Source organism: Mirounga leonina, unplaced genomic scaffold (genome assembly GCF_011800145.1).
Source record: "Mirounga leonina isolate KUSES-001 unplaced genomic scaffold, KU_Mleo_1.0 Mir_125, whole genome shotgun sequence".
Lineage (NCBI taxonomy): Eukaryota > Metazoa > Chordata > Mammalia > Carnivora > Phocidae > Mirounga > Mirounga leonina.
The window spans coordinates 17,027,864-17,048,335 of NW_023270305.1; the positions used below are offsets into that span (position 1 = coordinate 17,027,864).

The following is a 20,472-nucleotide window of genomic DNA, read 5'->3' on the forward strand; positions in this document are numbered from 1 at the left end:
TACAGTATTTATCCTTCTCTCTCTGACTTGTTTCACTTAGCATAAGGTGCTCAAGTTCCATCCGTGTTGTCACAAATGGCAGGATGTCCTTCTTTCTCATTGCTGAATAATATTCCATTGTGTGTGTGTGTGTGTGTACCCATATATATACCACTTCTTTATCCAGGTGCCCCCAAATTGTACACTCTAAAAATATTTTCGATTTTAACATACTTTCCATTGCTGATGTAGAGGAAATATATTCATCTTTATGATATTATCTTTATTCAGCAAACTGGCTGAGCTTTTGTATTACTACCAATAATTTGTTGATTATGTTCTGTTTTCAGTGTGGTCAGTCATAGTTCTCTTTCCTGCCTCTAGCTCTTCTTTCTTCTGATTATATTGCTGTGGTTAAGCCTCCAGTACTGGGCTAGTCCACAGCAGTGAGGGCAGGTACCTGGGCTGGCAGGGATGCATCTAAACTTTCTCCATATACTGTATTTGCTGTAGATACTCAATAAATAGTCTTCATCAAGTTGAGAAAATATACATTTACTCTAGTTCTGTGAGATATATTTTTTTAATTCAAAGGTCAGTCCTCAGTTGTCAAAAAGAGGTGTTCATCAAATGCTTGAAATGCATGAAATTTTTCTTCTTTAGCTCATTAATGGTAAAAACTACCTTAAATTTTTTTCTATTAAAGATTTTATTTATTTATCTGACAGAGAGAGAGATAACGAGAGCAGGAACACAAGCAGGGGGAGTGGGAAAGGGAGAAGCAGGCTTCCCACCAAGCAGGGAGCCCGCTGCGGGGCTCGATCCCAGGACCCTGGGATCATGCCCTGAGCCCAAGGCAAACACCTAACGACTGAGCCACCCAGGCGCCCCTACCTTAATAGTATTTTTTCCTCAAGTTAAAGTTTCCCATATTCTAGGATAAACCTTAATTTGTCATAACTCTTTAAATACATGGTGGGATACAGTTAACTAATATTTTATTTATAATTTTCCTATCTAGATTCAAATATGAAATAGCATCATAGTTTTTTTGTTTTTACAATCCTTATCTGACTTTGTAATAAAGGTTATACCAATCTTATAACAAAGGAGAAACCTATTTCTAGTTTCTAGAACAATTTATATATCTCATGTGATTATCTCCTCCTTAGAAGTGGGTGGAACTTTTCTGTAAAACCATCTGAGCCTAGGGCTTTTCAGGAAGAGGGAGGTCTTTCATTGTGTTGTAATTCTTAACTGGGTCCTTGCAACTCAGTGTGCTATTTATTCTTTTTTTTTTTAAATATTCTTCTTCTTTTTTTTTTTTTTAAGATTTATTTATTTATTTGAGAGAGCGAGAATGAGAGAGAGTACATGAGAGGGGGGAGGGTCAGAGGGAGAAGCAGGCTCCTCACTGAGCAGGGAGCCCGATGCGGGACTCAATCCCGGAACTCCAGGATCATGACCTGAGCCGAAGGCAGTTGCTTAACCAACTGAGCCACCCAGGTGCCCAGTGTGCTATTTATTCTTATTCTAATTTTGGAAATCACATTTTGCCAAAATTACATCAATTTTATTGTCTCCTAATTACAGTTCTTCATAATATTGTTAGTCTAAAACTTTCTGTTGTGTTTGTGGTTTCTTTCAGTGTTTATTCCTTGTTTATCTTCTCTGTCTTTCCCCCATTAATTTTGGCATGTATTTGTATATTTTATAATCTTTTCAAAACACCAGCTAGTTTAATGTATTGTTGTTGCTCTAGTCTACTTCTCTGATTTTTGACCTTACCTATATGTTTTCTTCCCTTCCTTCCTTCCTTTTCTCCTCCTCCTCCATCTTCTTCTTTTTCTTGTTCTTCTTCCTCTTCTTCCTCCCCTGCTCTTCCACTTCTCCTCCTCCTCCTCCTCCTCTTCTTCTTCAGGTTTATTCTGGAGCTTTTATCTAGCTTCCTTCCTGCACTAAAAAATTAGCTCCAAGAATGTTTCAAAAAGGGGTTTTTGGTTAAGCTATCTGAAGCCTCATATACCTGGTATTATTTTTATTTTACTTACATTTAAATAGTACTTCAGCTGGATATAAAATTCTAGATTTGAATTCTTTTTCCATCAACACTTTAAAATATTACTTCATTGTCTGTGTCCTGTTCTGTTATTGGGGTTTCATGTCATGCTGATTCTTTTTCCTTTTTCCTTATTTTTTATTTTTTACAGATTTATTAATTCACTTTGGGGGTGTGGGGAGGAGCAGAGGGGTAGGGAGAGAGAGTCCCAAGCAGACTCTGCACAGAGTGTGGAGCCTGTCTTGTGGCTCGGTCCCACCACCCTGAGATCACAACCTGAGCCGAAGCCAAGAGTCAGATGCTTAACCAACTGAACCACCCAGGTACCCCAATTCTTTTTCTTTTTTAGTTGATCTACTTTTTCTTTATAGATGTTTTGAGAATTTTCTCTCTGTCATTAATGTTCTTAAATTTCACTACAATATATCCAGCTGTGAGTTCCTTTTTATGTATCTTGTTTAACACTATGTCCTTTCAACCTGAAGTTTTATATTTTCTTTATTTCTAAGAAAGTCTCAGTCAAAGTCTACCTTCAAATATACCCTCTCTCCATAATTTATTTTCCCATTCTGGCTCCAGAGTCTGATCCTAATCACTGCACTACCCTCCCTCTCTGAAAAGACTCAACATTTTGTTGCCCTTTTCTGTTTAGGTACTGCCTGCCTCCACCACACTGTGGGAGGCAATGATAGGGTCCGATTTTCGTCTGTAATCCTAGTGCATCAGTGCCCACTGTGTGTTAAATGAATGAATGAATGAACTAAGAGAATGGAGGAGTGGGAGAGGCCACAGAGCCAGAGCATGAGGTGCTCTGGGGCCAGGGCAGCAATCAAGATTCGTGACAATACTGTGTGCCCACACCCAGATGCATGACCTTTATGGGGGGGCAGCCCCTTTGGCAGATCCCTCCCTGTGGGAATGCACTTGGGGCAGCCAGCCTGGCCCAGCCATGCTCTGAGATAACGACTGCCATATCCACAACCAATTCTGGCCTCGAGCTCTATTCTGACGGTGGTGGGGATCCCGAGGTGAAACTGGCCTGACTTTTTCCTATCCAGCTATGGAACCTATGGCAAGTTGTCCTGCTCTTTGACCCTCAGTTTTCTCTTCTATAACTTGGGGATAATGACATTGCCTTGTCCAGCTTGTCAGGGTGTGAAGAGCTGCAAAAGAGATGTTTAAGTGCTCTGTAAGTGTGAAGAGCTGCACGTAAGAAGGTGTCACTGTCTTCAGGGACACATCATGATGCACCTAAGAACCTCTAGCCCTTGGGTCTGAGTTGTGAAGGCAGATTCCCCCTTGGTGATGTGGAGTCCTTGATTTAAATCCTGCTTCCTTAGAGGGGGTCAAGACTCCCCGCAGGTCTGTGGCTCTTCAGATCACTGGGAAGAAGCTTCTGGGGGCCAGAGCCAGCTTCCTTTCAGATGGAGCAGCAACTCTAGGCTGGTGGTTCCATCCACTCTTCACTCTCCCCTCCCACATGCTCAACCACAACTTTGTACTGTATTTCCCCACTCCATCCCCCACGTCCTCCCCTCCTTTGGTTTCACTGAGTTCCCATTCTGGTCTCCCCTGCTTGTGAGAGGGCCCCATACTCTGAGCATTTCCCTTCCCCTCTGCCCAGCAGAACTTCCTTCACTGCGTTTGTACCTTACGATCCTGCTCTCAGCTAGGCCTATGCTGAGGAATTCAGTCTTAAGGGTCTCCTAGCTGATATGGGTTTACTCCTCATGAGCTCTCTCTCTATATATATAGAAGAAATATATATAGAAAATATACTTTCAATAGGGCACCCAAAGTCTTAACCCAAAGAGGGTAACAGTGGTGGGAAATGTCAGGTCCCCTGGAGCCTGGTGGCAAGGAGGGGGAAGGACATCTTCCAAACGCCTCAAATAGCCCACATAGGCAGTAATGTATAATCCTGACAAATACTCCCTTGGTTTCCAAGGCACAGACATTTTTCTGGCTAGGACTCTCTCTCCTGTACCTAGGCTATCAGCTTTTAGAAAACACCCTTTCACTTTTGGCTTCTCTTACTGGCTACTCCGAGCAAACTTTGAACCTTTATCGATTCATGTGATTTTCTACCATCTCCTCTTTTTTATTTTTAAAATAGGTTTGATATTCTTTCAATATTCCTGCCTTTCTGATCTTTCATAAAAGTCTTCCTTTTGTATAGCTTTATTTGAAGAGACTTCAAGTATGAGGTGGGAAATTGGATTGGATTATCTTGGGCACCACCCAACCCTAAACTCATCGATTCTGTGAAATTTACAACATAGTTAACACTAAACTAGCACCAGGGAGGGTCACTAATGATTAAACCTTCAATTATGTGGATAGTGCCCATCTGCTTACTGAGAAGATACAATGCTAACCAGCAACTTCTTTGTTCTGTGTTAGGATTAATGAGTCACTCTGACATTGTCTAGTTTGAACATTCAAACTAGTCATATTTCCAATGTGCTCTGGAAATCCTATCTTAGTAATGACAATAACTGATAACACAGTATATCAGGCACTGTCCCAAGTACTTTAAATACATTAACTTGTTTATTTCTCATAATAATATTATGAGATAATTAATATTTTTACCCCTACATTACAGAAGGGAGAACTGAGGCACAGAGACACTAAGTAATTTGCCCAAGATTTGAGTCGGTAAATGATAGAGCTTATGATAGAGATTCAGACTTAGCAGTCTGGCCTCTTAACTACTACCCATGCTACCTCCTGAAGCTCAGAAAAGATTATTGTGCACCCCCTCATATGTAATTATGCTGTCGTATGTCCTCCCAGGAGACTATAAGAACCCCTCTTCTACCCCCTTATCATTATAATGTGTGTCTGGGTTTTACCTGTTGCACGCTGAAAAGAAGAATTAGGAGACCTTTGAAAGAGGTGAGTACTGGAAGTAAAGATACTGAAGCTACAATAAGAAACAGGAAGTAAGCAATGTTTGAGTCAAGGTCAGAAGGGTTGGAGAGGGGAGCAGAGGAGGAAATGAGGGTCTATTGAGGGCTGCAAAATCATAAGCACATGCCATACAAAAGAATATGAATGGGAACACTCAAAATCATAAAGTTGTCAAATTCATCAATAGAATTTTATTTGAAGCCTAACAGGGTGTTTTGTTTTGTTTTGTTTGGAACTAGATAATCTGATTTGGAAGAAATTGATTTCTCAAAATGGATTTGGAAGAGCAAAGGGCCAAGAATAACTGAGAAGCAATTTTGAAAAAGTAGAACATGGAAGAACTTGCCCTACCAGATCAAGATTTATTATCAAAATATTTCGTAATGAAGACAACAGAGTTTGGGCAAAAGGATAAACCTTGGAACAGAACAGAAAGCCTAACCACGGGCCCACCCGTGTTTGGAAACAATACCAAGCAGAGATATTACAAATGTGTGGGGAGAGGGTGGTCTATTTAATAAATGAGTCCTAGGAATGACTTTTATCCATATGGAAAATACAAAATTAGATTTCTGCCTTAGATCAACCCTCTGTAGATTAAAGAACTAAAAACAAAAAGCAAAACTTTAAAGCACAGAGTGAAAATACAGAAAAATTCTTCATGACCCTAAGATAATGAACAATTCCTCTTTAAGAAAGCAAACAAAAAAGAGAACATAAAAATAATCGATAATTTTGACTTCGTAAAAATTAACTTCTTCATAACAAAAGGCCATTATAACAAAGTGAAAAACAAGCCGTACCCTGAGAGAAGGCACTTGCGGTGAGTGTAACAAGTAAAGAAATCTCTCAAATTAATTAGAAAAAGATAAACAGCACTTGGGAAGAAATGGGCAAAGAATATAAACTATCAATTTGTAGAGAAGGAACCCCAGAAGGTCAGTAGAAATACAAAAAGATGCTTGCTTCCACTATTAAGCAAAGAGATACAAATCAAAACAGCAGTAAAATATCATTTACATCTACCAGATCAGCCAAAATTTAAGTCAGCCAATGCCAAGTGTTGGCAGAGCTGTTAAATCACGGAAATTCACTCCCGCCTAGTGGGACCGTAAAATTGGCAATAACTAGTAAAGTCGTAGGTGGTCATGTCCAGAAGTTCTACTCCTAGGCATCTAGTCTTGTATGTGGGCACAAGAAGACATGTATTAAGATGTTTGCTGTAGCTTGGAAACCACCTAAATGTCCATCAGCAAGAAAATGGATAACTAAATCCTATTATAGTTATACAATGGAGTACAGTACAGCATGGGCCGGCATAGATAAAAATCTCGCAATTGTAATGCTAAGGGAGAAATGAACACTGCAGAAGATTCTGATACTGTATATATACATGTATGTAGCTTAAAAGCTGGCAGGGCGTATAAGTAATACTTTATAATGCTTATGGATACATGCAAAATGCAATAAAAATAGTAACAAAATATAAAAACATGCATGAGGATGACTAACACCGAATTCAAAACAGTGCTCAGCCCTGGGAAGTGAAGGAGATGTGCTGGAGAGGAGTACAGAGGGGAACTCCGTTGTAGCTCTAATATTTACTTTCTTTGCAGTAGAAAGACCTGAAGCAAATAAGGCAATATGCTAATATTTGCTAAAGCTGATGTGGCCATTATTAACGCTGCCCACCGAATGTATCTGGCTCTCTGCCTTCCAGGCCCATGGTAGGATTGCCTTTCCCATTCACTCTGAAGTTAGGGGTGACCTAGAGGCTTACTGTGGCCGGTGAACTGGAGTGGAAGTGACTTCTGTTTCTGGCCTCATGAACCAGTGCACAAAAGTTTTGGCCAACATGGCCACGCAGAGTCAGACCTTCTCTCTTCCCCAGTACCTGAGCAGACACCATGTCTCCAGGCAGCCGGTGGAGGACAGGTGGATGGGTAAGCTTTGTTGCTCCCAGCCTTTGAGATTTGAGGATGTTTGTTAGCACAGCACAACCAAGTCTTTCCTGACGGATACAGCTGGGAAGTTGGTTCACAGGGGTTCCCTGTATCATTAGTCTCTGATTTTATCTACATATTGAAAAATTACAAATAAAAATTTAAAAGTTCTTAATTTGGACTGGATTAATCCTATTTCTCAGCCCATAGCATGTTATCTTTACTGGTCTGTGCAAGGTCCTGCTCTTATTTTATTAATTCTTATTTTCTTAGTAAGTACCTCAGACCTGAGACGGAAGCAATGTTGATCTGCAGGAGATCTTGCTGAGGGGAAGGAGTGATGGGCTCGCCCTCCCAGCCCGAGTCCAGCTTCCCTCCAGTGCTGTGTGCCAGCCTGCAGCATCTCTCAGTGGCTTGCGGGCCCCAGATACCCACTTAGAAAGCCTTAGCTCTTCTCCAGAGAAGTGTAAACAAGGACTGAGGAATGCAGCGGTGCCCCCAACTGTTGCTGACCCTTTGTATGGCTTTTAGAAAACTGGTTTGCTCTTGTTCCCAATTCTCTGATGTGTCTGAAAGCAGCAGACTTGCCCCCCGGGGGTCCCCTTCCTGGCTCCTTCCACCTCTGCGAGAAATGCTAGGGAGAACTCTCTCACCCACCTCTTGGCTTCCAGGTTCCTTTCCAGGGCTGCCTGCAAAACCCGCAGGGAGTAAAAACCCCAGAGAGAGGGGAGGGGAGGGGGCAGAGTGCTGGGGAGAAGGAAGAGAGACGCGTGCTCCTGGCCAGTTCTGTTCCGCGCTGCGCAGCGAAACGCAGGCGGTGCCTGGAAGTCACCGTGAAATGCAATGCCTTTGAGAAGTTCCGTGGAAAGAATGATATCATGGCCAACCACTCCCTGCCCCCCCCCAACATTTTTTCCAGGGGGAGTGAGAAGTAAATAGACTGACACATTTTCCAGTCAGGGAGCAGTTCTGGAGAGCAAGTTTACCTTGGCACAGGAGCTCAGGTGGGGCTGTGAGAAACCTTATCTGTGCTTGCCCAGTAAACAAGGAGCCCTCATGTCCCCGGAGCCTTGGCCACCGCACAGCGGACCACAGGAGACAGGTGAGTGGGGCGAGCAGCATGCTGGCCAGAGCCACTGCAGAGTCAGACTGGCCCCGGGGGGTTGGGGGAGAGGGGGGAGGAGGGGGGGTGCAGACCGTGGTAGGTAAATATTGCCTCGATTTGATTGACGGTCTCATTACTGACTCTGTCGGTTGCCAAGAGAAATGCCATCAAATCCACCAGATTCAAAGGTAGAACTGATGTCCCCGAATTCGATGATTCTCGAACTGTAATGCGCATATGGTCACCTGGGGATCTCATTAGAAATTGCATTTCCATCAAGCTGCGGGGGGCCTGCCCTTAGTGCTGGCCCCCCCATCACACTGAGTTCACAAAGTCTTCACGTTCAGATGACTGTGTGCCTTTTACACAGTCGAAATAGTAACCATTTAAGGAGCTCTGTCTTGACTCTGTGACAGGTGCTGTACAGGGGTTTTCTGTCATCTAGCTCTTATTCTCTACCCCAGCTCTGCAAGGTGGGGGTTATTATTCCTGCCCCCTCCTTGACGGACAAGGAAATAGAGGCTAAGAGAGGTTAATTCATGCGAGGTACGTGTCATTGCCAAGAGATTTCATTACTACCTTCCCTCCCCTTCCCAGTGATCTGAAAAAACCCAAAGACAAAGGATAATAAACACCCTGCTTTCGGGTGGCGTGACTCTGCTTTTGGCCATTCACCCTCTTGATCCCTGAGAATAATTCCTTTTGTACAGAATTGTCAGGGCCAAGCACAGGAATTCAGGAACCCTAGAATCAGTATGGGGCCCAGTAAGTCCTGGCCTCGATGGAGACAGCTCTTCAGAAAGATGGACAAGCCTCGTTTTCGATCCCTCTGGCGCTGATGTGTTCACCCACAGGACATGCCGTTTGAGAATCTTCATACCTGGAGCAGATGCTTTGATGCGTCAGCTTGGAAAGAATGCCTCTTAGGGCCATTCAGAAGAAAAAAATGCCCCAGCTTGTGGAAACACCAAAGTGAAGGCAATTATAACCGGACTGACGGACCTGGAGATATTTAAATTCTTCGAAGAACTTCGATGTGCTCTTGCAAAACCCAGACTGCCTCCAGCTATGAACTTGCATCATGTCCGGATCTTAAGGAGCAAGGCAGCCCCACACACAGGGTGCAGTGGGAGCAATGAGAGACCCCCTGCGGACCCGTGGAAGACTGGAGTTTGGGTGGCCCCTCAACAAGTCGGGCTCCCCCGGGACACCATCAGCATTTGAACCTCACCCAGAGTGGTTCAGAGATGGGACTGAGATTTGCACTGCAGGGTGGGGAAGGCCAGGTTCAGGCACTCCTGGAGAGCCATCCCAGCTCCACCCTGCGAAGTTCTTCCCAGAAGAAAACACTCAGAGCAGCAAGTCTGAGTGGAGGCCTCCAAAGAAGTCATAATTAATATTGTTGTTTACATATAACATCATTCTAGCAAGCACTTGAGGGAATTTACAGACACCATGTAAAATAGAGCAAAGTTAAAAAAAAAATACGAGAGAATATGAGGGAAAGGAAAATAAAGGTTTGAAAAGAGGATGAAACCTAATGGGGGTAATACTTTCTCATATACCATAAGGTCTCGTATGCTTGGGCTAAGCTATCTTCAAATCAAGCTCTGACTCCGCTAACCTAAACCCACCCAGCACTCACTGCACCCACGATGTACAAAAAAGAAGCAATAGCTTCAGAGATGCGCATCCAGTTCATTCCTGGCGCTGAGGCTCCCCATGGGGGAGAATCAGAAGACACAGTGGAAAGTCATGAAGATCGTCCTCAACACTATTCTATGGGCACTCCTCTGGGGACCTGAAGGGCTGACTTCTAAGGCCCTCTGGGCCCCACCTTTCTGGAAATCTGAGCGCAGTCTTTTCCCCAGGCCTGGTGTCGTCTTCACTCAGTGCCTTGGGAAGTGAGGCCCTCGTGTTCCCAGCAAACCTGCAGACATTGATGGGCAAGTTGGGGTCACAACATGCAGCCCATCCAGAGGCTGGGAGCAATGGTCTTCCTGCCGTGAACCGCTGGGCACAGAGCAGTCTCCTTTCTTGGGACAAGCACAGGCCAAGGAGCCAGAGGACCAGACCAAGTGCTGGTCCTGAGTTCACCACTCACTGACCGTCGTTGCTGAGGAAAGGCAACTCCTCTCTCGGCGCCTTAGTTCTGTCGCCTGCAAGATGGATGGATGACATGGGCTAGCATCCCATCTGTCCTCTCCCTGAGGATTCTCCGAGCTGCAACCCTCTGCAAAGCATGGCAAAGTGAAGAGAGGCCATAAAGCCGAGTTGCAAGCTTTGGGGTCTGTGGTAGAGATAGAAATGCGCCACCCGGATCCCCTGTCAGAGGAGGACCCACTGCCCAGCTGCGGAAGTGGGGTCAGCAGATGGCCTCCAGCTGTCAGCTCCTTTATGGTTGGCACCAGCCAAAGAGAGCCACGTCTCCCAAGACCATGTCCTTCCCCAGGACAGCCCACACTGAGGACCGAGCAGTGCAGGGGAAGGCAGACCCCGGAGTTTTGTCCCAACACAGGCCACTCCGACAGGTAATATTTCCTCCACAGCTCCCCAGGCCGAGATTTGGGGAACCTGCCTCTCCGTGAGACCTCCTTCTGGGCCCCCTCCTGCTTCTTCTCCTGCCTTTCCTGGGTGTTGGTCCCAAGCCCTGTCTCCACATCTGCCCCTGAAGAACCCATCTGGCAACAGCATCCAGGCACCCAGGGCACCCAGAATGGCCAGGCGCCTGACCTTCGGAACAGAAGCCTTGGCCACCACGGACCGAAGAGTGAGAGAGAAACAACCGGTGTGGTCGCTAGGACAGCATGTGTAGCCATAGCTACAACTCGGGCCGTCTTCCCGTGGGAAACCCGCCCCCTAAAAGGCAGGACCCGCTTCCCCCCAGAACAGCCCCTTCTGCACTTTGCAGGTGGTGCCAGCTTTGCAGTCCCTCAGGCTCAAGAAATGCAAGGCTTTTCCAGTTCCCTTTCTCTTCCGCTCCCACATCCAAGCAAGGACTGAGTTCTGCAGGCTCGACCTCTGCACCGCCTCCCACTGTCCCCTGCCCCTCCCCTGAGCGCCGCCTCCCGCTCGGGCCAGGGAAGCAGCCCCCTGCAGACCTCCCTCTGCAGTGCACGCCTCCTTCCCGACTGTCAGATGGCTATTCCCGATGCTGGCTCCTTTCCCTGTGATGCGCGCCTCTGCTCCCCGTCATTGCTCTGTAGGAGGAAGATGCTGGAATCACACCAGTCCCTCACACCTGTTTCCCCTGAAGTCACTGGGAGGAGTTCCTTGCTGCTTGTGACAAATACCCAAACACAAACAAAGGTGGCAAAACAATGTGAACTGGATGAGAAGTTTCTGTTTCTACATGGGTTCGGGTCAGCGTTATTTCCTTACCTTGGACCCAGAAGACAGAGCCCTCGTTCAGCGGCTGAGATGCATGGGTGCTTGTGCGGACCCATAGAGCCCCAAGGACAGAAGAGCTGGGTGATTTGCTGGCACTCGGTACCAGGGCATTGAGAAATACTCTGTAATACAAATAGCTTTAAAATGCCCACGTCCCCGCGTGTGGATGGGCAGGCTGTGCATGTGGGAGACCGTATCCGTGCCTGCGAAGTCAGGTATAACCTCCCTGGGCTGCCACGGGAAAGCGTGGCTCACACACCTGTGTGCTTCTAGCGAGGGTGTCGGCAGGTGCGAGAGCCAGTGCAAATACTCCAAGAAAGCGCTGGAAAGAGGGAGAGACAGGATATCAACTATTAGATTTGGCATCCTTCTCTTCTAAGAGAACTGGCTTGGCCTTGCTTTCTCAGAAACCCAAGAGAAGGGGTGCCCTGGGTGGCTCAGTCGTTAAGCATCTGCCTTCGGCTCAGGTCATGATCCCAGGGTCCTGGGATCGAGCCCCGCATCGGGCTCCCCGATCAGCGGGAAGCCTGCTTCTCCCACTCCCACTCTCCCTGCTTGTGTTCCTTCTCTCGCTGTGTCTCTCTCTGTCAAATAAATAAATAAAATCTTAAAAAAAAAAAAAAAGAAACCCAAGAGAAGGTTGCTGCCCTTGCTATGTTTTCCTGTTAACAAGCAACAAAACGAAGTAATCAACCGGAGTTTCACTTTCCCTTCTTTTTACTATTCATTTTCAAGCAGATCCAATGGAGGATGATTTAATACCTCACTTTTCTCAGCCAAGGCAGCTGAATGCTTGCCATTCTTGCATCCTTCCTGTGCAGTGAGCTGAGGCCGGGGAACATCAGGCCCATTTTACAGATGAGTAGAGTGAGGCCAAGTAAAGAGACCTGTTCATTCTCTTGTTAAGAATCTCAGGCAACATCGGGCGCCTGGGTGGCTCAGATGGTTAAGCGTCTGCCTTCAGCTCAGGTCATGATCCCAGGGTCCTGGGATCGAGTCCCGCATCGGGCTCCCTGCTCAGCGGGGAGCCTGCTTCTCCCTCTGCCTCTGCCTCTCTCTCTCTGACTCTCATGAATAAATAAATAAAACATTAAAAAAAAAAGAATCTCAGGCAACATCATAATCTGGAGTGTAACTCATTAGTCTTTATATTTTCTTCTTTTTGACCAACTGAGCCACCCAGGTGCCCCTTGTATTTTCTTCTTTTTAAATTGAGAAATTTGTAAGCATTGTGGAAGATTACGTTCTGCAGAGGGAGGCGATAAAATGAGAATGGCCCTGGGGAGTGGGTGTGCAGGGGACCCTGTCTGGGGTGGGAGCTCTCATTGGCGCACTCTCCGAGCACTCCGAAATTCAAAAGAGCAGGTGGTTATAGAGCAAGGAACAGCCCCCAAGCTCCAGAAAGACTCAAGCGCACATAATGCTAGCTTTTTTCATTAGTAACATCAGGGGCACTAAAGCATAAAGCTAGACAGCAGCCTCAGGAGAATCTCCTTCCACCTTGCTGGTTTTTGTTTCCTAAGAGGACGCCTGGATGAAAAGGTAGGAGATGTAGACAGGGGCCCACTCAGAGGGCAGGTGGGGAGTGCAGGGCAAGGTTCTGCGGTGCTGCAGGCTTCAGAAGCACCTAGCTGCCCTGCTGCCCCAGTAGCGGACGGTGCTCCTGCCTGAAGCCATACTCTACCACTCCGTGGGCTCACTAGACTTAGAAGCCCTCCATGGGAGCCTCGGCTGCCCTGAGGGCCTCATTAAGCACGTGGAAAGGCATATGGCCTTTCTCACTATCATGGCTTGTCATCGGCTTGGCTCAGGCTGGTGCAGGACCTCTCTCCTGGGGCACACCTGGGCTCCTGGGCCTGGCCTGGGCCTGGGCAGGTGCACCGGGTGCCTGGGGCCCACTCAGAGGAGTCCCCTTCAGTCCAAAGCTCTGTACCTTCTTAGTGAAAAGGGTCTGCCAAGACCCTTCCCCCCACTCCCATTGACCAGTGGACTTAATCCACTCGAGTGCTGTTGCCAGATTACAGCTGGGGGCCAGGATTCCAATCAGATCCCTCCAGAAGGCAAGCCCACTGGTCGCAGCCACCCCCACCCTTCTGAGGGGTTCACTTCTTGCTCTGTCTTACCATGGCATGGTTTCCCCTCAGACTTCTGCCACCAACCATCATCAGCCTCTGTGACCACAGAGCTCTCCTCACCCACTTACCCTGCCTGAAATGCCTACTGTTGGATGGAGACCACGGATGCACCACGAGCATGTCTTTCTCACCATAGTGTGAATTTCTGCATCAAATCAAGTGTGCTTGCCTGGCAGCTGCCTGGGATTAGGAAGCTGAAGGATGGACACTCGCAGGGAAAAGAAAAGCGTGGTTTTGGAGCTTGCAAGGCTGTGATGAAGGGAGCATGGGTTTCTTGAGATCAGTGGGCAGGTCAGAGAGAGGTGTGAAATGAGAGAGAGTGGAAAGGGGAAGTCTCAGAAGACACAGTTCACATCAGCTCAATTTGACCTACTTAACACTTCTGCTAGGGTGCCACCTAACTGGAAAAGAAATGCTGATATTCACTCAAATGATGTAGAAGTGAGGGAAACTGGATGGGTTTGGCCGACAGAAGTGACTGCCTTTTTCTTCCTGCTAGAAATTCTGTGCACAATCCGTTCTGTGGAGTACAAGGACCTTTACTAACAAATAGGCATTCCATCCAGCTTGCAAACTTGGAGTTGTGGGGGGCTCCAGTGCTCCCTCCCAAGATCAAGATTCTTCTGCTCACTCCTCGTTTCCAGCACACCTCTGGCACTTTCTCACCCCTGAGCCTTTACTTTTGCTGTTCTTGTAGTAAGGATTGCCCTTCTCTGGCTTCTACCCATCCTTCGAGGCCAGCTTAATGGCATCCTTTCTTTTTAGCTTTTCTTGATACCATTCATTCATTCATTCATTCCTTCAACAAATGTTTTTTGAGTGCCTACTATGTGCAAGGCACTCTTCCAGGTGATGAAGTCCAGCAGTAAACAAAATAGACTCAGTCCTTACCCTTATGGAGCTTATATTCTGGTAGTCAGCACCCCTCTCCCCAAGACAAGAGTAATCACACCACCCACCATGGTCACATGTCTTTACTGCAGTGGTCATCATATGGTCTTAGAAGGGACTGGTGTCTGGTCCTCCCAATCTCCTTAGTGAAGGACCCCATGCCAAGCCCCAGAGGCAGCCCTTGATTTCTTTTTTTTTTTTTTTTTAAGATTTTATTTATTTATTTGAGAGAGAGAATGAGAGACAGAGAGCATGAGAGGGAGGAAGGTCAGAGGGAGAAGCAGACTCCCTGCCGAGCAGGGAGCCCGATGCGGGACTCGATCCCGGGACTCCAGGATCATGACCTGAGCCGAAGGCAGTCGCTTAACCAACTGAGCCACCCAGGCACCCCAGCCCTTGATTTCTTTATACAAGGAACTCAGGAGAGCAAATCTGGTAGGAAAGGCAGAGGCAAGGGGTCTTTTTTCTTTTCTTTTTCTTTCTTTTTTTTTTTTTTTACATATTTTAGTTATTTACTTGTCAGAGAGCACAAGCAGGGGGAGTGGCAGGCAGAGGGAGAAGCAGGCTCCCCGCGGAGCAAGGAGCCAGATGTGGGGCTCTGTCCCAGGACCCCGGGATCATGACCTGAGCCGAAGGCAGATGCTTAACCGACTGAGCCACCCAGGAGTCCCAGAGGCGAGGGGTCTTATATGCAAACTCATATGCAAAACTTGTATGCATAGCATGTGTGCTATTTTTACTCAGCCTTAGGATTGTGTAAGGGATCACTAAAGCAATTTAGGGAATTTATCCTGAAGCTGTGTTGGCCCGGTAGACACACTGTCATCTCTTGGAGTATGTTTATTTGGGATGGCTTTGGGGGTGATGGATTTAGGAGAGCTCAGGTTCCCCTCAAGTGATTCCTTGGAGCTCACAGTCAGTGCCCAGGCCCTGGTGGAATTGTTGCTGAAAGGGCAGCAAAGTGTAATAAGGACCCAGCCATCTGATCCCAAGGCTGGGCACCATGTGGGTGTGAAGCACACTTGGGACTCCAGCGAGCTGGTGTGAGCTCGGATTACAGTTGGCAGAGGCGTCTGAAGGAGCTGCTCCCTGGTGCATAATTCACTGCTCGCTCCTCCTCCAAGGAGCCCTGGGGATGAAGCCAGGAGGGACGCAGCTGCCCCTGGAGGAAGCAGGGCGACATCCTGTATACTTGAAAAGAAAACTGAAAGTGCCTTTCTTCACAAACTATTGTGTTTTCCTCTTTTTTCATAACCCACAGGTATGACAGAGTTCCTCTGGTCCAGAGCTGTGGGTGAAATAGGGGAGTGGGGGGAGGGGGAGCCGAGAGGTATGAAGGGAATTTGGATTGTTCCATGGTGCGTGTTCTTTGTCTAATTCAGGGAAGGTGTCAGCCTGCCGGAGCCCACCCCGAGGAGCCCCGTGCTATATGATACGAGTCCTGGTGATAGGAACCTCTCTTCTGGCTGTGAAAGCGCATTCCTGTGTAGATGTGGAAAGAGAGAAAGCATGCTGGAGGCGAGCTAGGATAGGAATGTGAGTATTTCCTTAATTGGACATGAGAGCCTTGAACTGGTTCCAGTTTTGGTGTTTTCTTTGAAGAGCCTGGACCCTAAGGATTCCATAGAGTTTTCGTTCTCTAAAAATCCCTTTGGTTCAAAGGCCCCTTGGTAGAAATAAAGAAAAAGCCAGGGCTGAATCTCTTTGATATTTGGGAAAGCAAGGATTTGTGGGCTGCCAGGTCCCAGACTTCTTTTGTGGGGTGAGTGGGTTCTGGGTGGAAAAAAGGAGGCCCCTCCTAAGATGGCGCAGGGCAAGAGTACCCACAGGCTTTATGTCGGGCCTCAGAGCCTGGATGATAGGATGCAAAGCACTTTCCCCTCGAGCATTTATAGAAGCAATTTCTCTTAGCCTTATTAGAGTTCTGAGAGCTCAAAAGATTCCTATTGCCCGCTTTACTGCTTTAGGAGTCTGGGACACATAGAAGCCCTGCAACGTGCCTGAGAACTTACAGCAAAGTAAGTCAAAGGCTAGAGGATTTTGTCTGGTGGGTTTGGTGGTTTCGTGTGAGGACTAGTTCCCTGATGGCTGATGTGGGAAAGCATGCCCACACTCAGGTCGGGCGTTCATCATGTGTCCAGAACCCGGCTGGACACTTGCTGAGAGGCACCAAAGACTGGAGGAACTCGTAGGGGGTGAGGGGAGATGTGGGGACGCTGGGACCATAGCAGCACCCGCTGGGCAGAGCTTCACTACTTGCCTCTCATGACTGCTCCCCCTCTCCCCACAGTGCTGGAAACTTCAGTCAAGGGACTCCAGGGGAAAATGGGGCAGTCCTTGCCTGAAATGAGTGGAAAACCAAAGCAGATGCAAGCAACTCTGCTGAACCCCATCTTTTCCCCCAAAACACCTTAAAAACAAGCCCTGCGTCTGCTCAGTGCTTTCCAGCTTACCAAGTGTTTTCATAACACTATCTCATTTCATCCTCACATCAACCCACACACATTCTTGCCTTTCAGATTTTTTATGTACTCAAATGAGTTTCACTGAAAAAATTGGCTAGAAACTCCGCTTCTTCTACTCAGTTTTTTTTTTTTTTTAAACCCCAAGCCTTTGACTGATATCTTTAAGAAGCTCCCAGATTCCCAGGATGGGAAATTTATTTATTCTGCCAGCCCTACCCCACTGGATGGACTCTAGTAGTCCTGATCTTTGCTATTGGAACTAACATTTTTAAAAAAGATTTATTTATTTGAGAGAGAGAGAGAGTGAGCAGGGAGAGGGGAGGAGGGAGAGGGAGAGAAGCAGACTCCTTGCTGAGCATGGAGCTCAGTGATGATGATTATGATGATGATGACAACACGGGGGTGGGGCTGGGGTGGAATGGGGGGTGGGGCTCAATCTCACAACCCTGAGATCATGACCTGAGCCCAATCAAGAGTTGGGTGCTTAACCGACTGAGCCACCCAGGCGCTCCCGGAACTAACATTTTATATTCAGTTGTAGCTTATCTGTTAAAACAAATAAAGCTACAAGGGCCAGGATAAGTGTAGTATCGTGGGGAAAACATAGACTTTAGAACCAACAAGGCCCAGAGTCAAATTCTGGTTCAGCCATTCGAGAACTGTGTGGCCATGGCCCAGTTATTTGACCTCTCTGAGCCTCTCTTTCTCCATCTGACAAATGGGATAATAGTGCCTATGTCTTAAAGTCGTCGTGAGGCGTAAACATGCTAGCAGACACAAGTGAACCTTAGCCGACATCTACTTTGTGAAGTCCCTTAGAGCTGAACAAAGCACGAGCTTCACCACTACAAGGCAGATTAAAAGCAATACTGTCTTTTTGCAAGGCAGGAGGGAGATCAAGCATGGAAATACATTGCTAAAGGAATTTAGATGGAGACTTTTTTACTCAATGAGTAATTAGCTACATGGCCTGCATACCTGCACATTGATGCCATGGGTAAGTCAGTACCTTTATTCTTTTTTTAATTCTTATTTTAGGTGCGAGAGAAAAGGAGCTGGGAAACTGGATTTAGGCAATGTTGGAAAGCAAGGCAGTTCTGATTACACTTGGATTTTCACTGAAGCAGAATTGCAATTCGACTCTTGAGTCCCTGAAGACAAAGGTGGCAGAGGGAGGGAGTGCAGAGGGCTGTTTAGTTCACTGAGCGGCACATAGGAGATGCTCAGGAAATGCCAGTGGTGGGCTGACGGGGTTGGGAGAGTCCAGATCGTGTGTTTGACTTCTGCTACTGACTTCTTGGCAGAGATGTAGCGTTGTAGTGGAAAGAACATTTGACCAGTGGTCTGAAGGCCTGCGTTCAGGTTCCATCTACACCATTTAATAGCCTTGGACGTGCCATTTAATCTCTTAGGTGTCTTCTCACCTGTAAAATGAGGAGACTGGACTCGGTGATTTGGAAGTTCTCTTTCAGCCCGAAGATTCTGGGCCTCCATGTTAACTTCATTCACTGGTGTTTCTGTTTCTTTATTTGAAGGCAGTAGGGATAGAAACCTATCTCATAAGATATTGGGAAGCCGTGGTCAGTCTGCATGTTCAGATACCCTGTGTCTTTACAGATATGATCAGAGCAATGTAGCAGAGTTGCTGTGTGATCTTCGGCAAGTGCCCTAATTTCAGACTCGGTTTGCACGCTCTAGGCTAGGGACTGTATATTGTGCTATGGTAATCTTATTACATTCTTTTGAAAGCCGAGATCATGAAAATGCTTTAAAAAATGGCAAGGCACTACATAAAGTATTATGACTGAGAAATGACGTAGTTGTTATAGTGACACCAAAGTTTAGCCCCATGCCTCCCATATTTTCATATGAATGAATGTGTCACCATGGTTTCAGAGGGGAAACAGTGTAGATTTGGGGTTCTAACCCAAGGCTTGCTTTCCACTCCAACTTACTGACAAGAGGTAACTTTCACTTCAAATGGGCATTAATATAAAGTTTCCTCAAGAACAGGCATCAGGGAGTTACCTCAAGGTTCTCCAATGTGGGGGATTTTTCAGAAGGCCGGACATCTGCTGGTGGAGACCTTCCATCCCACCCTCTTCAAAATGAGGCCATTTTGATACTTGAAGGGTCTGTGTATTGCAGGGGGTAGGGGGTAGCTTTCGGAATCTAGAAAGTTTCACCAGCGATAATCACAAATATGTAATGCTGGGCTGCTGGTATGTAAAAATGGTGAGTCAGTCTTTCATCCCAGGCCTTGCCAGGGATTGCTACTGGGGAGAAATGGCAGAGGACACGAGTCCTGCTCTCCCAGGGCTGACCTCAGTCGGAGGGTGGACATAAGCTCTCCAAACACTGGCTTCTCCTTTGACTATGTAGATGACAACATGTCCCACCCAGCCTTTGAGAAGTTTCTCCGCCCTATGCAAAAGGCACAAAGGGCCCCCTCTGTTAGTGGTAATCCCATACTGGAGAATCTCCCCTTAGCACCTGTCCATAGAAGCATCGACCTCCATCAGTACACTGTCTCCAGAGAAGGAGCATGGAGGTGGTTCTTGGCAGCATGAATCCATTTCTGATTTATCTTATGGGGTGGGGTGGGGGTGAGCAGAAGCTCCTGAATTTCTCAGGTTGGTTGGAAGGAACAACTGGGAGGGGGGAGGCAGGGAGTGAGGGGTTGTCTTGAAGCTGTGTTTTCATAGGAAGTACACTATTACTCAGGTTGTATATATGAATGACCCAAAATAGCAAAGTTGTTTTTATTTAATTCCCATGGTTATTTTTATTTGGGTTAGCTTGGGAGGGCTGATGAAAATTATGAGGGCCTCCTCATGGTCCTGCCACTGTTAAGCCCTCACCATTAATCCTATTATCTTTCACCTGAGATAAGCTTATGTATTTCCGCTTTTAAGTGTATATATGGATTCAATACATTCACTACCGTTGAAAGAGCTGACTTCAAAGTACATTTAATTTTGCCAAGTTTTTGAAAGCTCCCCCTTCCTCTTCTGCACACACACACTTCCTCAATCCCCAGTACACATATAGATCAGGGTTATAAAGCCATTTTACGGGAGTTTGTGGAGCAGAGGTGTGAAGCAACGCGCTCCAGCCACAGAGGGGCAGACTCCCACCCTGGCTCTGGGGGCTGAGAAGCCTGACCACCTGGACAGACCCCTGGAGTTGTAATTCCTGGGCAGTGTGGGAGGGATTTGGCCGAAGCTCTTTGTTTCTTCTCCTTGCAGCAGATCCGGAGCCAAGGCTAGTGGGGTGTGCTTGTGCGGTGCCCACCCGCACCCCCTGCCCCGCGCCGCTGTTGTGTAGGTGTCCAGTGGAAAAACCCTACGACGACACCACATCCTTTCTCACACAAATAAAATCCTCCACGGATCTGCGGGCTGCACACCAGCCCCTTGCAAGCTAACGCGAACCCCCACGGGCACTGGGTCTCCCCAGCTTCGCGCCCCCTCCCTGCTCCACCGCCTCTTTTTTTTAGCGATGCTCCCATTTCCACGCAGCTTGCCGGAGATGGAAGGGACGCGCCTCGGGCGCAGCGATCGAGGTGTCACGGGCGAGGCCTAGTTTG

General features: G+C 47.1%; 2 long non-coding RNA genes across 3 annotated transcripts in view; both read left to right on the plus strand.

The window, feature by feature from the left end:
* Positions 1–7,072, plus strand: part of LOC118007732 — a 53,214-nt gene extending 46,142 nt beyond the window's left edge. Inside the window, exon 2 of the long non-coding RNA XR_004678471.1 lies at positions 5,194–7,072. This is a non-coding gene — a long non-coding RNA (uncharacterized LOC118007732). The remainder of the gene's footprint in view (positions 1–5,193) is intronic.
* Positions 7,073–15,794: 8,722 nt separating this feature from the next.
* LOC118007416 lies at positions 15,795–19,495 on the plus strand. 2 transcript variants are annotated; one of them, XR_004678415.1, is made up of 3 exons: positions 15,795–15,954; positions 16,386–16,436; positions 17,772–19,495. It is a non-coding gene; the product is annotated as an uncharacterized LOC118007416 (long non-coding RNA). The 2 variants fall into 2 exon arrangements; XR_004678414.1 differs by lacking the exon at positions 17,772–19,495 and adding an exon at positions 16,709–17,178.
* The last annotated feature ends 977 nt before the right edge of the window (positions 19,496–20,472 follow it).